We start from the raw sequence: 16,690 nt of genomic DNA on the forward strand, positions 1-16,690 counted from the left end.
AAATGTACATATTACCAATTTGTAAAAAATAGTTTTATTGTTAAGGGCCATAGAGTTCATAAGCAATGTAGATTAAGATAACTGTCACTATCATTGTGAAGATTTAAAAATGTTTGTGACTTTAAAATAAATAAAAGAAAAGAAAGTATCTTAAACTATGAAAGAATATACTGAAATGTTAGTGGTGATTATCTCTGTATCCATAGGGGCTTAGTAGTAATGATATGTTTTCTAAGTCCTTTAAGTTTATGAAGCTGATACTTCCATATAAATTACTTTTGAAATCAAATAGCAGTCATACAGTTAAAAAAAAAAAAAACTTTTCCCCATTGTTCCAGTTTTCCAAGTTCAAGTCCTGATTCTACTATAGACTGGCTATGACTTGAATTTCATGGCTCCATTAAAGGTGAACTCTACAAGACCACTGAGGATCAGGCTGTCATACCAAAGTGGGAAGGCTCTATCATTACCATACAGCATGGTCTACCACCCTACATGGACAGCCTGCAAGATTCTGCACCTCCCATACCCAGGTATAAGGGGAAAATAAGGGTGATGGTAGGTGGCAGGTGAGAATGGTCGGGAGATAGTAACAGGCTGGCTTGGTGCTTGCTTCAGGACAGATATTGGGATTGGTTTATAGGTTCCAAATCTAGATTGACCTGACCCTGTGGTTCCTTCTCCAGATTCAAGAGTCTTATGTAAGTATCTGCTGCATGAGTGGGTGCAGGCATGCATTTCTGGTTCTGGCTAAGCCAGCCTCTCACAACCTCTCTGCATATAGCTGATGACTCTGAATTACACACACACACACACACACACACACACACACACACACACACACACACACACACACACACACACACACACACACACACACACACACACACACCCTGGGGACTCTTTTGACCTCCTTCCTGACCCTGAGCAGGACCTTGCTACACACACACACACACACACACACACACACACACACACACACACACACACACACACACACACACCGGGGACTCTTGACCTCCTTCCTGACCCTGAGCAGCACCTTGCTACACACACACACACACACACACACACACACACACACACACACACACACACACACACACACACACACACCTGGGGACTCTTGACCTCCTTCCTGACCCTGAGCAGGACCTTGCTACACACACACACACACACACACACACACCGGGGACTCTTGACCTCTTTCCTGACCCTGAGCAGGACCTTGCTACACACAGACACACAGACACACACAGACACACACCCTGGGGACACTTTTGACCTCCTTCCTGACCCTGAGCAGGATACACACACACACACACACACACACACACACACACACACACACACACACACACACACACACACACACACACACACACACACACACACACACACACACACACACCGGGGACTCTTTTGACCTCCTTCCTGAACCTGAGCAGGACCTTGCTACACACACACACACACACACACACACACACACACACACACACACACACACACACACACACACACACACACACACACACACACACACACACACACACACACACACACACACACACACACACCCTGGGGACTCTTTTGACCTCCTTCCTGACCCTGAGCAGGACCTTGCTACACACACACACACACACACACCGGGGACTCTTGACCTCCTTCCTGACCTTGAGCCGGACTTTGCTACACACACACACACACACACACACCAGGGACTCTTGACCTCCTTCCTGACCTTGAGCAGGACCTTGCTACACACAGACACACACAGACACACAGACACAGACACAGACACAGACACACACACACACACACACACACACACACACACACACACACACTCTTTTGACCTCCTTCCTGACCCTGAGCAGGACCTTGCTACACCAGGATGACATGGAAGAGATGAGTAGCCTCACCTGCGAACATGAGCGCACCTACTACTACTGAGTGCCTGCAGAATAAAAGAATGTGGCTACAGCCTTCAAAGGCCCAACAGACTAGGCTAGTGGCTAAAGAATAGAGGGTGCTGGGTGGCTCAGAAATTGGACAGAGCTAAAGGGAAATAGGCCCTGAATACTAGGCTGCCATCCTGTCCTTAAAAAGCTTTGACTTGACTATATAGCAACCTCACTGTGGTGAGTTGTGTGTCCCTGTCTTTTTTTTTTGAGACAAGGTTTCACTATGTTGCCCAAGCTAGCCTCCAACTTCTGGGCTCAAGTGATCTTCCTACCTGTTTCCTGAGTGCTGGTACTATAGGCATGTGCCACTGTGCATGGCCATTCTTTACTTTGACCTGACCTATGTTCTAGTTTTCAAAGCCTATTCACAGTTTCTGCTACTCCATTTTAACAATAAAGACATCAGGCCAGAAAGGGCAGAGGACTGCCTAAGGCGATGTTGCCACTCAGTGCCAAACAGACTTTCCAACACAACATCAGCACTGTTTATACTTTTACAAACTATCCCATTAACATACAGCTTTACTAAAGTGAGTACCTAGGCTCATTTTTCCTCAAATTCATTGTGCAGCGCTGTAACTTGTGCTCTTCGAAATGAGATCAGAGCAAACCCATCACACAGCCATCTCTTCCTTCACTTCCTCACTGGCAACTACATTCCCTATCTAGTGTTACTAGCTGGATGGTTTACAACAAAAAGCAAGGTCAAGCCAAGGCCCTAAAGTTTATTAGCACAGGAGCTAAAGAGGCACATGGATAAGAATTCTTAATAAGGGGCTCCAACAAAAGCACCTGATTTTTGCTCCCCCCCAAAAAAGTGCATCATTCTGAGTTCCCCTCAGTGATTTAAACAGGAGCTAGATCAGGCCTAAGAATCCCTGTTTCGTGGGGTGGGGAGGCTGGGAAGATATGTGAAGGGTAAATAAAGGAGGAGACTGCAATGATTGATAAGAAATGTACTCATTATCTTGTCCATGTAATTGTAACCCCTCTGTACAGTATGTTCACAAAAAATTAAAATTAAAATTAAAAAAATAAAAAAAGAATCCCTGTTTCTTAAATATGCACCCCGCCCCTCCCCCCAAATCCTAGGCCATTTTCTAATGAATGTAGCTTCATCAGCTCTAGAATGAGACACTACCACAAGAGCAGAACAAAGTCTTTGAAAGGGACTGAAAACCTCAGCCCTGTCCTTCAGAATGCAAAGCCCTAAGCCACAAGCCCCAGTGGCTACAGAGAGATGATATAAATTGGGGCAGGGAACAAGCTTGTTGAGATCTTATACCAGCCAGCACCTGGTCCATTTGGGACACTGCTGATCATTTAAGTACACACCTAGTTTTGAAAAACATTTCTCAATTTGAGATGTCTAGGATGACAATACGGTGCTGAAAACTAAGGCACCTTGATTTGCAATACTTGATAATCTGTTAGGAGTTCAGAGCCTAAAGGTGATGAGCTCAGCATCCTCACTCTCATTACCTTTGGTCTACCCTTCAGGAACCAGACAAGCTAGAAAACACAAGAGCTAAGTATTGTTGCAGGCGCCACAGAGGAACTTGTCCTCATGAAGAAGTCTCTTTGGAGGACTCTGGGGTTCAGATCCTAGGTTCTAGAGCACTGTAGGAATTTAGGAATTGTTTGTTTTTAAAAGAATTCCTGGACCAGAATGCACAGAGGTGCCCAGAAGTGTTGATCTTCGCTACAAAGATGACAAATTTGAGCTGGGCACTGGTGGCTCACACCTATAATCCTAGCTACTCAGGAAACTAAGATCTGAGGCTCCTGCTTCAAAGCCAGCCCAAGCAGTAAAGTCTGTGAGACTCTTATCTCCAATTAACCACATGAGCTATGGCTCAAGTGGTAGAACGCCAACCTTGAGCACAAAAGCTTAGGGACAGTGCGCAGGCCCAGAGTTCAAGCCCCAGGACTAGCAAATAAATAAATAAATAAATAAATAAATAAATAAATAAATAAATAAATAAATAAATAAATAAATAAATATTACAAATCTGGGTGGTAAATAGCTGACATAATCCCAACATAGGTTATCCCTGGTGGGCACATATTTATTCCCATGACAACCTGAGCCTGTTTGTGCAAGTCTAGAGTGCCACCAAACCACATGTTGGCAGTGACGAGCTCAAATTCTATGAATGCCTATATCACACTCATAGGAGGTTGGAGTGAGAAATGAGTAGGCTAATTGGAACTTGGGACATTACAGAAACCAACTTTAAAATCTGAGACAGAGCTAGGTACTGGTGGCTCATGCATATAATCCTAGCTACTCAGGGGACTGAGATCTGAGGGTCACAGTTTGAAGCCAACAAGGGCAGGAAAGTCTGTGAGACTCATCTCCAAGTAAGCACCAAAAACCTGGAAGTGGAGCTGTGGTTCAAAGTGGTAGAGCACTAGCTTTGAGGGAGAAAAAAAAAAGCTAAGGGACAGTTCCCAGGTCCTGAGTTCAAGACCCAGGACTGGTACCAAAAAAAAAAAGTAGTATTTTTTAATAGTCTGAACAGTGTTCAAGTCCTTAGGTTAGCCCTCTGAGTTCTGGCCTTCAAATATTATGACCAAGAGAGGAGTAACTTCTTTCCAGGGGGGCTGCGCTGGTCTTTTTCTCTGGTATCCTGGCTTGTGATGTTCTGGGTAGATGTCCAGGAGTGGTATGGCTGGGTCATAAGGAAGATAGATCTATGTTTAGTTTTTTGAGGAACCTTCAGATTACTGTCCAGAGTGGTTGTGCTAGTTTATATTCCCACCAACAGTACAACAGGGTTCCTTTTCCCCACACATCCTCACCAACATTTGTTGTTCCAATTCATGATGTTGGCCAATCTAACTGGGGTGAGATAGAATCTCACATTTATTTTATGGCCAGGGAACATGAGCATTTCCTTATGTGCTTCTTTGACATTCTAAACTTTCCTTCTGAGAAGTTTCTCTCCTTAGCTCCTTTGCTCATTTAGTGATGGGTTTATTAACTCTGGTGGAGTTGATTTCTTGAGCTCCTTGTGTATTTTGCCCATTAGGCTTTTGTCAGATGTATTGCTGGTAAAGATCTTCTCATAGTCTGTTGGCCGTCTTTCTAAGTTAGTAACTATGTCCTTGGCTGTGCAGGAACGTTTTGTTTTTATTTAATCCCATTTGTCAAGTCTCTCACCTATCTGCTGTGCCCCCTGGGACTCTTTTCAAAAAGTTTCTGACTATGCCTATGAGTTCTAGTATTTCTCCTACTCCCTTTTGCAGTAATTTTAAAGTTTCAGGTCTGATGTTGAGGTCTTTGATCCTCTTTGAGTTGATACTAGCGCATGGTGACAAACTGGGATTCACTTTTAGTTTTCTGCATATGGATGCTCATTCTTCCCAACATCAATGACGGAAAAGGCTTTTTTCCCACTGTTTATCTTTGACTCCCACTCCCTAACTTCTTATGACTTTTGCCTTTAAAGAACAGCATGTAGGTTGAGTGTTGGTGGCTCATGCCTGTAATCCTAGCTCCTCAAGAAACTGAGATCTGAGGATTACAGTTCAAAGCCAGCTGGGCAGTAAAGTCCCTAAGACTCTTATCTCCAAATAGCTACCACAAAACTGGAAGTGGCACTGTGGCTGAAGTGGTAGAGCACTCACCTTGAGCCGAAGAGCTTAGGGACAGCACCCAGGCCCAGAGTTCAAGCCTCATGACAAAAAAAAAAAAAAAAAAATAGCATGTAGGTACAGTACAGTGGCCCATACCTGTAATCTTTGCAACTCAGGAGGTGGAGATCAGGAGATCATGGTTTGAGTCCAGCTGGGGCAATAAGACCCCATGTTAATCATTTAGTGAGTATGGTGGGGCATGCCTGTGGTCTCAACTATGTGAGAGGCTATAGATAGAAGACTTTTAGTCTGAGGGCCATCTCTGAACAAAAATGTGAGACCCTATGTGAAAACTAAAGCAAAGGAGGGATCAAGTGGTAGAATCTCTGCTTAGCAAGCACTAGACCCAGAGTTCAAACTCCAGTACTGTCAAAAGAACCAAAAACTCTAAATTACAGACTTATATGGTATAATGACTAGCATGGTACAACCCAGATAGCTCTGAGTTCAAATCTCAGTTCTGCCACTTATTCTATGACTTCAGACAAGTTATTTCCTATTTCAGCCTTTGCTTTACTTATCTGTGAAAATGGGACCATGACCTTCCTCACAAAATAGTTGTAGTAAAGACAGAAAGCAGTAAAGGGTAGCACCGTGCTTGGGTCAAAGTGATATGTTCAAGAAACGTCAACCCCTCTTTGCCTCTGCGGTCAGGTCTCTCTGGAGTTTACTGAAGGTGCCCTGCTTCCCCACAGAGCCAAGTCACCACCAACAGATACTTAGTTACTGCTTAGCTACTACTTAACTGAGGAAGTCACAACTTCCCTCTCTGAATGAGCATCCTTTCTGGAAAAAAGATTAGGCCAGACATCTCAACTGTGTATATTTACTGCCTGAGAGGAAATCCAGAATAGGACAGCTTGATCCATACTGGTCAGATCTTCCTCCCTAAAGTATTAAAATCAGGGTTATGTTGTAGTTCTTAGCACTACAACAACATCAGTTAACAGTCTGTTCTGTATTTAAAATTAGTTTTCACATTTAATCTCTTGAGCCTGCCTTGAAGCAAACACTACTGTACCATGATTTGCATCCCTTGAGATGTGAAATTAAGGCCCAGAGTAGTTAGATCACTTACTCATGGCACAGACACAGTCAGAGCCAAAGCTTTCCAATCCCAGCCAACATACTTAATAGGCCATGCTCCAGTACTCTGTGTTTACTCACGCCCTATCCCAGCTTCCAGGTGCCTTACTCAGCACAGGGCTAGGCACCTCAGCAGTTACAAACAAGTACAAGTGGCTGGATCTGACCCAAGAGCACTTTAAACTGAGCAATCAACACAGATCAATCTAGTAAAGGTTTGGAAAAATCAGTATCCTACAAGGACAAAACATTCTTCAGCAGATGTTCTTTACACCTGGAAATACTACATAATTGAGTCAGTACTTTTTGAAAAGTTTAAGTATTGTCTCAAACTTTTTTGGGGGATGGGAGTGTGGAGTTTCAGTGTGGCAAAATGCAAAAAGTTCTGGAGATGGATATGATGTTTCCACAACAAATCAAAGTACTTAACACCAGAGAACTGTACACTTAAACACAGATTTTATGAGCCTAGGCGCTGGTGGCTCATACCTGTAATCCTAGCTACTGAGATCCAACTACCATGGTTCAAAGCCAGCCCGGGCAGAAAAGTCTATGAGACTCTTATTTACAATTATGCACTAAAAAAGCCAGAAGGGGAGCTGTGGCTCAAGTGGTAGAGTGCTAGCCTTGAGCAAGGGAGCTCAGGAATTGCACCCAAGCCCCGCATTCAAGCCCCAATACTGGCACCAAAAAAAAAAAAAAGAAAGAAAAGAAAAGATTTAATATTTTCTACCTTAACACAAAAAAATTGGGGAAAAGTGCTTATAGTTCCATGAAAAATAACCTATTGTACATTGCCTTGTAGGAAATACCTAGAAAGGCAGACTCAGAGATAGGGAAGGGACTGACGGTTACCAGAGGTGTGAAAGATGGAGATGGAATGTTATTGCTTAAACAAGTTCAGAGTTTACTCTGGGGTTATGAAAATATTTTGGAAATAGCAATGACCATTACAGAATATTGTTTTTCTCCTAATGTCAATTAATTGTATATTTAAAAATGAGTAAAATGGCAATTTTTGCATACATTTTATCACAATAAAGAGCTTTTTTTTTTTTTGGTCATGGGCTTGAACTCTGGGCCTGGGCGCTGTCCCTCAGCTCTTCAGCTCAAGGCGAGTGCTCTACCACTTGAGTCACAGCGCCACTTCCTGTTTCCAGTGATTTATTGGAGATAAAGAGTCTCTCAGACTTTCCTGCCCAAGCTGGCTTTGAACCATGATCCTCAGATCTCAGCCTCCTGAGTAGCTAGGATTACAGGCGTGAACCAACAGCATGCAGCTCAATAAAGATCTTTTTAAATGTTATTTAAAAAATCAAAATTACAAGCCGGGCGCTGGTGGCTCACGCCTGTAATCCTAGCTACTCAGGAGGCTGAGATCTGAGGATCGCGGTTCAAAGCCAGCCCGGGCAGGAGAGACCGTGAGACTCCTATCTCCAATAAACCACCAGAAAACCGGAAGTGGCGCTGTAGCTCAAGTGGTAGAGCGCTCGCCTTGAGCTGAAGAGCTGAGGGACAGCGCCCAGGACCAGAGTTCAAGCCCCACGACCGACAAAAAAAAAAAAAAAAAAAAAATCAAAATTACATTTTACTAGAGAACATGTTGAGTAAAGCTTATTGGCTTACTGAATAAGGAAGTAGCTTAGAAATAAATAAACTTTTAGGATTGGAGGCATCTACAATAAAATGTTAAGACGCATCCTGGCAAAGGCAGTTGCACACGTCTGCATTTCCAGCTTCTCAGGAGACTAAACCTTCTGGGAGCTAGGTTAAGAGGATTGATTGAATCCAGAAGTACAGGGAACATAGTGAGTGAAACCCCTATCTCAAATCTCAAAAAACAGTATTAAGATACCTCACACCTGTAATCCTACCTACTTGGGAAGCAGAGATAGAACTGTGGTTGAAGGCCAATCAGGCAAAAAATTAGTAGGACTCTATCTCAAAAAATAAGTCAGATGGGGGCTGGGAATGTGGCTCAGTGGTAGAGCGCTTGCCTTGCATGCCTGAGGCTCTGGGTTCGATTCCTCAGCACCACATAAGCAAAAAGATAAAAGCCAGAAGTGGCGCTGTGGCTCAAGTGGTAGAGCGCTAGCCTTGAGCTGAAGAGCTGAGGGACAGCGCCCAGGCCCAGAGTTCAGGCCCCACGATTGGACCAGAAAAAAAAAAAAAAAAAAAAAAAGTCAGATGTCCCAGCAATGCAGATGTAGGTTGGAGGATTGGTGATCGAGGCAAAAAGCACAAGACCCTATCTAAAAAAATGACTAAGCAGAAAGGGCCAGAGGAATGGTTGAGGTGTGACAGGAAAAGGTAAGAGAGAACTGTGTACAATGAATGATACAACCATTTAAAAATTTACCCAATGGGGGCTGGGAATATGGCTTAGTGATAGAGTGCTTGCTTAGCATACATGAAGCCCTGGGTTCAAATTCTTTAGCACCATATGAACAGAAAAAGCCAGAAGTGGTGCTGTGGCTCAAGTGGTAGAGCACTAGCCTTGAGCAAAATAAGCTCAGGGACAATGCCCAGGCCCTGAGTTCAAGCCCTAGGACTGGCAAAAAAAAAAAAAAAAAAAAAAAAAAATTACCCAATGGTAAGCAACCAGGAGGAAAAAGAGAAACTGTAACAAAGGCTTCATATATGTGCTGGTATTGAGGCTCAGGGCCTCTCACTCTTGCTCACATCTGGCACCCTACCACATGAGCCACACCTCTACTTCTCTTTTTTCTGGTTATTTGGAGATAAGAATCTCAAGGATTTGTCAACCTGGACTGGCTTCCTATCTCAGTCCTCAGCTCTCAGCCTCCAGAGTAGCTAGGATTACAGATGTGAGCCAGCGGTGGCTGGCAACAAAGGCTCTTTTCAGATAATGGACTGAGGGATGATTGCAATGGGGAGAAGGAGGCTTTTCTATATTTCCAAAATACCTAAAATAAGCATATAGTACTTTTAGAATTTAAATTACTGGGAAGTGAGTTGTTTGCAAGTGTATGTCTAAGATGGGATGGCTACAGCCAAATAACGCTGTAGAGCCAAAAAGAAAAAAAAAAAAGTCCAGGTGGCTGGAGGCTTAGCTTAAGTTAGAGTACTTGATTAGCTCGTGCAAAGCCTTCTGTGCAATCAATGTCTCACACTGAAAAAACAAACAAAAGGAAGGAGAGAGGGAAGAAGGTGAAAGAGACAGTCTAGCACACCACTAGTTCTGTACTCATGAACAGCTGGCCAACATGTTTACCAGTCCTGAGCATTTTGCACCATCATAAGCTCCTCTGCTGTCTGCCCCTAAACAAATGCCAGACAAGCTTCCCAACCAAAGGACCCCATCACTTCTGGGCTGCTGCTGTAGTGCTCTTTTTGCTTGCCAGGCTCCCAGCTCTGCATGGTCAGCAGCGGTTGGGATAGTGCCAAACCCTGCCTGGTCAGCAGTCTCAAATGGACAACTTACTCTGTGCTTCAGCATGTCCAAATCCAACAGTATTCAGTCAGGAAGTTGCCGGCATTACCCCATCCTGCCATTCAGCTCATTCTCACTTCACTTCCAGGGGCTTCAGGGGAATCTGCAAGCTCTCTGAACATTTCAGTTCAAAATTGTACACAATGACGGAGAGCCTAATTACAAAATGGCAAGGATCTGAAAAAATATTATTTCTCTGGATAAGATATCTAGATGCCAATAAGCACATGAAAAAGACAATATCATCAGTCAATAGGCATCAGCAAGAGAAAATAATAGCAAGACAGTACTTCATATCTGTTAGGCATAAGACTGGAGTAAGAAAAACAAAAAATTAAAAACATGCTCACATACTGCTACAAGGACAAACCTTGAGAACATGCCTAACCAAAGAGGCTAGACACAAAAAGCCACACATTGTAAAGTTCGTTCTTGTTGTTTGTGCTGGTATTGGGGCTTGACCTCAGGGCCTTCACACTGTTCCTCACACTTTTTCCTTCAACCACTTGAGCCACAGCTCCACTTCCAGCTTTGGTGGCTAACTGGAGATAAGAGTCTCACAAACTTTCCTGCCCAGGCTGGCTTTGAACCTCAAATCTCAGCCTCCTGAGTAGCTAGGATTGCAGGCAAGAGCCAGTACTGCACAGTGGTTCCATTTTTGCTACATGTCCAGTATATACAAATCAAGGTATGCAGTTTTTTGTTTTTTGTTTTTTTTTTTTTGTCGGTCGTGGGTCTTGAACTCTGGGCCTGGTCGCTGTCCCTCAGCTCTTCAGCTCAAGGTGAGCGCTCTACCACTTGAGCTACAGCGCCACTTCCGGTTTTCTGGTGGTTTATTGGAGATAGGAGTCTCACGGTCTTTCCTGCCCGGGCTGGCTTTGAACCTTGATCCTCAGATCTCAGCCTCCTGAGTAGCTAGGATTACAGGCGTGAGCCACCAGCGCCCGGCGGTATGCAGTTTTTTTTGGAGGGGGGGAGGGTAATAAAGACATTCTGGAATTACATACTGGTGATGACTATGAATACAACCTTGTATATAAAGCCACTATGTTTTACATTTTAAAATAGCAAATTGTGGGGCTGGGAAGGTGGCTCAGTGGTAGAGTGCTTGCCTTGTATGCATGAGGCCCTGGGTTCGATTCCTCAGCACCACAGAAGCAAAAAGAAAAAAGCCAGAAATGGCGCTGTGGCTCAAGTGGTAGAGCGCTAGCCTTGAGCTGAAGAGTTGAGGGACAGCGCCCAGGCCCAGAGTTCAGGACCCAGGACTGGACCCAAAAAATAAAAAAATAAAATAGCAAATTGTGTGATATGTGAATTAAATCTGAAAAAGTTTGATGTATTCTACTAAATAATTGGTTAGGCATGGTTCAAAAGTTTGCAGTTGCTGGGCACCATGGAGTATACCTGTGATCCCAAATATTAAGGAGGCTGAAGAGGGAGGATTGTGAGTTTGAGGTAAGCCTGAACTCACAAGACTCTTTCATAGTAAAATAATAATAAGTTCACAGTCAGGAAAGAAAAAGACTGGCTTCAAATCATAATACTCTAGATCTCAACTCCCTGGGTAACTAGGATTACAGGCATGAGCCTGTAATAAAGTGCATAGATTGAATAAAGTATATAGATTATTAGTAGTATTTTTATCAATGTCTAATTTCTTCTTTTCTCCTTTGGGAGAATTTGAATTTGGGATCTTATACTCTGAGCCATGCCTTCAGTCATTTTTCTTTTATTTTTTTGCTTTAATTATTCTTCCAGATAGGTTCTTACATTTTTTCCCAGAGCTGGGTATGAATTGATGCTACCTATGCTTTCCATGTAGCTGAGATTATAGACTGTATCTTCATGCCCAGCTTATTTGCTGGGATGGAGGTCTCACTTTTTTCTAAGGCTGGCCTTTACTACAATCCTCTTTTCTTGTTGGTTGTAAGGCTTGAACTCAGGGCCTGGGCACTGTCCCTGAGCCTCTATGTGCTCAAGGCTAGTGCTCTACCACTTGAGTCACAGTGCCACTTCTGGGTTTTTGAGTGGTTAATTGGAGATAAGAGTCTCTCAGGGACTTTTCTCCCTGGGCAGCTTAGAACTGGGATCCTCAGATCTCAGCTTCCTGAGTAGCTAGGATTACATCAGCACTGGCTAAACCACAATCCTTCTGAGATTGCAAGCATGCACCCCACAGAGCCCTATTCTTTTGGTTAAAATGTAAAAAACATTCTTAGTTCATAGGCCATGCAAAAACAAGCAATAGGGTTAGATTTGGCCCACAATGTGTATAAAGGGAAAAAAAATCACCTCAAATAAATTTGGCAACACTAGGTTAAACAAGTTATTATCCTAGCACGTAAATTTTACTTTTCATTCCAGGTCCTATCAATGCCTTTAATATGGTATTAAAAAAAAATGATATTATAGGCTGGGAAGGTGGCTCAGTGGTGGAGCACTTGCCTTGCATGCATGAGGCCCTGGGTTCGATTCCTCAGCACCACATAAGCAAAAAGAAAAAAGCCGGAAGTGGCGCTGTGGCTCAAGTGGTAGAGTGCTAGCCTTGAGCTGAAGAGCTGAGGGACAGCGCCCAGGCCCAGAGTTCAGGCCCCACGATTGGACCCCCAAAAAAAACAAAAAAAAAATGATATTATAGACTTAAATGCTCTAGGAAAGAATAATGATATGTAGCTGTTTCCAAACTCATTTTTACCATCAGATCTTTTGTCATAGGTCTCTCCTCAGGCTAGTGGCCTGAAGAATACACATATTAAAACACCAATTCAGATTATTTCTCTAAAGAAGTTAAAAAAACTCTAACAAGTTAAGAGCATTTTATCCAGCACTCATAACATCTGAAACTAAATATTCACAACTTTTTTTTTAATCTTGAGAAACACAAACAAGTTGAAAAACACAGGCAAGAATTTTTGGCCTGACCTCCACCTTTGTTTAGGGAAGTCAGCTGAACAGGGTCATAATATAGAATCATTGTTCTACAAGACAACAAAGCATTCTTAAGCATTCTATCAGGTACTGAAAAAATAATTTACCTGGAGTTTCATAAAGCACAAAATGAGGAAAATTAGCATTTGATTAGAAAACTAAAAGCTGGGCACTGGTGGCTCCTGCCTATAAACCTAGCTACTCAGGAGGCTGAGATATGAAGATCACAGTTTGAAGCCAGCCCAAGCAGAAGTCCATGAGATTCTTATCTCTAATTAACCACAAAAAGCTGGTAGTAGAGTTGTAGCCCAAGTAGTAAAGTGCTAGCCTTGTGCAAAAGAGATCAGAGACAGAACTTAGGCTCTGAGTTCAAGTACCAGGACTGGCACCAAACAAACAAATGAGGCCTAGAAAAAAATTCTATGCAACATTTGTAAATTGACACGCAGGCCAAGTTCATAAAAAGACTGCTCTTATGTGCTGGCTAGGCTATGAACTGCAAAATTTCTCTGTTACATACAACCACAACCTGCTCCAGAAAGGATTAAAGAGGGATTTCTGTTCCAAGGAGAAGACTGGATGGAACAACTTCAAAGAGCCCTCCGTTCTGTTTGTGAGAGGTTACCAGCTTCTTCTGGTACACAAAATCTTCAGAGACATTTCAGAAAATAAGCTACTAGCTAGTGAAATGGTTCCTGTCTAGTTATTCATCCAACAACATTTCAGACATCGCTATCAGATGGGTCATTCCAAAGTCCTTAAAGAGAAAGATGGCACACAGGGCAACCAGGAAGAGATATTACATAAGATCAAGAGCTGACCTTACTTACAGGAAGATGTAGGCTAGTGGGATGGAGGTGTCAAGAAAAGAAAGCAGGACAAAGAAATGTTACATTAACTTTGAGGGCAGATTGAGCACCAGATAGATTAAACATAACTACAGAAACAGAGACACAGGGGGCTGGGAAGGTGGCTCAGTGGTAGAGCGCTTGCCTTGCATGCCTGAGGCCCTGGGTTCGATTCCTCAGCACCACATAAGCAAAAAGATAAAAGCCGGAAGTGGTGCTGTGGCTCAAGTGGTAGAGCGCTAGCCTTGAGCTGAAGAGCTGAGGGACAGCGCCCAGGCCCAGAGTTCAGGCCCCACGACCGGACCAAAAAAAAAAAAAAAAAGAAACAGAGACACAGGAGGCAATAGGTCTGGCCCATTACTAGTCACCTGTAATGAGTTTTCCATTAAAAATTTCTTTTCTTTTTTTTTTGGGGGGGGGGGGGTGTCTGGTCGTGAGGACTGAACTCTGGGCCTGGGCGCTGTCCATCAGCTCTTCAGCTCAAGGCTAGTGCTCTACCACGTAAGCCACAAAGCCACTTCCGGCTTTTTTCGTTTTGCTTATGTGGTGCTGAGGAATCGAACCCAGGGCCTCAGGCATGCAAGGCAAGCGCTCTACCACTGAGCCACTTTCCCAGCCCCCCATTAAAAATTTCTTACATTACGCAAAACCTGGTCTTCCCGTAAAGTTCTACCTCGGTTTAATTCTTTTTTTTGTTGTTTTTGTTTTTGTTTTGTTTTTGGGTCCGGTCGTGGGGCCTGAACTCTGGGTCTGGGCGCTGTCCCTCAGCTCTTCAGCTCAAGGCTAGCACTCTACCACTTGAGCCACAGCGCCACTTCCGGCTTTTTTGCTTTTTGCTTATGTGGTGCTGAGGAATCGAACCCAGGGCCTCTGGCTTGCAAGGCAAGCGCTCTACCACTGAGCCACCTTCCCAGCCCTCGGTTTAATTCTTAAAGACGAAGCGGAAGCCCTCTGGGCCATAACATTCCACACACACCCCCAACCAGTTTTTAAAGACAGTTATTTCCTGTCCAGTATTCTTTCCCAGGAGAAACACTCCACTTCTTTCAAAGTTCTTGAACGGTCTCCACTCGAAGAAAGGCCGTCTAGTAGTCGCCGCAGGAAAAGGAAGCTCCAAAAAAGCAGTAGGGTCAGAACCCAATCGCAAAGGGATTGTACAGATTCCAAACCCAGTCTCTCAGCAAGTGGTCCGATTGTAAGAAAAAAAAAAAAGTCCAGAAGCCAAGCCGGCATCCTAGGCAATTTCGAAGCCACGGGGTTTAAGATCGAGACACGTAGCCCCGTTTAATAAGGAAAATTCAGGTTCAGCGCACAGGTGAGAGATTTGGCCTAGGACGCACAATTAGCTGTCATGGGAGAAGGGCCGAAGTCGAACCCAGGTCACCCCCAAATCTGTTTCCCACCCTCTTCCGTCCCTCTAGCTCTCCACACAGGGCCCAGTCGCTCCCAGCACGACCCTGAACTAGGCGGTCCCCCATGGGGGAGTGGCAAGGAGTCGGGGTGGGCTCTCTGCCTAGAAAGGGAACCCACAGGACCCCCTTCCCTTCCCTTTAAGGCCTCAGCTTCTCCAATCTCTACTCTGGGCCCAGAAACACACAACGTCGGCCCCCCTTTTCTTCCAGCCCCGGGCCGCGCAGGTTTTGCGGTCTCCGGGCCCCCCCGAGCTCAGGTGTTTCGGCCCGTTAATTCCGGGAAGGCGGAACGGGGTCTGCCGCGCCCCCCCCCACGGTCCCCCGCAAAGCCCCTCACGGCCTGGACTGCAGCCTCGGCCCCTCACATACCTGCCAAAGCCGCCCGTGCCGGTCCGTACGTCCGCTGACTACAGACAGACCGCCGCGTCAGTCAGGAAGATTGTGCCTCCGACCCCTCCTACGCGGACTCCGGTCACCTGACGCGGCCACGCCCCCGTGTGGAGGGACTTCCGGAAACAACCGGAACAGGTTGGTTCTCCACTCTGTGGGCTCGGTTCCGAACTGGAATTCGAAGGTTCCGCCTGGGGACCGGAAGCAGAACAACCCAGTGACCCTTCAGTAGCTTTTTCCAAGAGCCTGGGAAGAGAAGGCACATTTTGAGAGGTCGAATCGGGAGTCTTTATTAGAAGGAAGCTGGCATTGATGTCTCAATGAACCTGCAGCTCCAAATGTTGTTAGCATAAAGCTTATAAAGGCAAAAACCAGGGGCTGGGAAGGTGGCTCAGTGGTAGAGCGCTTGCCTTGCATGCCTGAGGCCCTGGGTTCGATTCCTCAGCACCACATAAGCAGAAAAAGCTGGAAGTGGCACTGTGGCTCAAGTGGTAGAGCACTAGCCTTGAGCCGAAGAGCTGAGAGACAGCGCCCAGGCCCAGAGTTCAGGCCCCACAACCCCAAAAATAAAAAATAAAAACCACCTGATGCAGATAGGGAACTAAACCTAACAAAAGTGTTATACATAAGCAAAGCAAGCTAGGTGGCGGCAAGGGGCTTAGGGCAGGAAAACCTTGGAGCAAGACTTTCCTGGAGCTAAACAACATGACACATCAGCAATTCAATGAATGACCTATTTCACATCTACTGTTTTTGGACTGAGTGAAGTTTCCCCTGTATGGCCTTAAGATGGCGTTGGGAACAAGATGGCATTGCTTAGGCCCAGTATACATATTTCAGGTCATGGAAGTACTGAATAAAGTTGGGACATATTTCTGCACAAGTGTAAGGATGTTAAAAAGAAGGATGGGAGGCAGGCACTTGTGGCTCAGGCCTGAAATCCTAACTACTGAGGAGACTTTGAGG

General features: G+C 44.6%; 1 protein-coding gene across 2 annotated transcripts in view; it reads right to left on the reverse strand.

Annotated features, from left to right (window-relative positions):
• Rnf185 (ring finger protein 185) overlaps positions 1–15,800 on the reverse strand; it is a 42,165-nt gene extending 26,365 nt beyond the window's left edge. Inside the window, exon 1 of one of the 2 annotated variants that reach the window (XM_069994510.1) lies at positions 15,704–15,800. The gene's annotated coding sequence lies outside the window, so the exon portion shown is untranslated. Of the gene's footprint in view, positions 1–10,137; positions 10,280–15,703 lie in introns of those variants that run through there. The other variant, XM_069994511.1, reaches the window with a different exon arrangement.
• Between the last annotated feature and the right edge of the window lie 890 nt (positions 15,801–16,690).

Source organism: Dipodomys merriami, unplaced genomic scaffold (assembly GCF_024711535.1).
Source record: "Dipodomys merriami isolate MVZ:Mamm:240054 unplaced genomic scaffold, mDipMer1.0.p SCAF_45, whole genome shotgun sequence".
NCBI lineage: Eukaryota > Metazoa > Chordata > Mammalia > Rodentia > Heteromyidae > Dipodomys > Dipodomys merriami.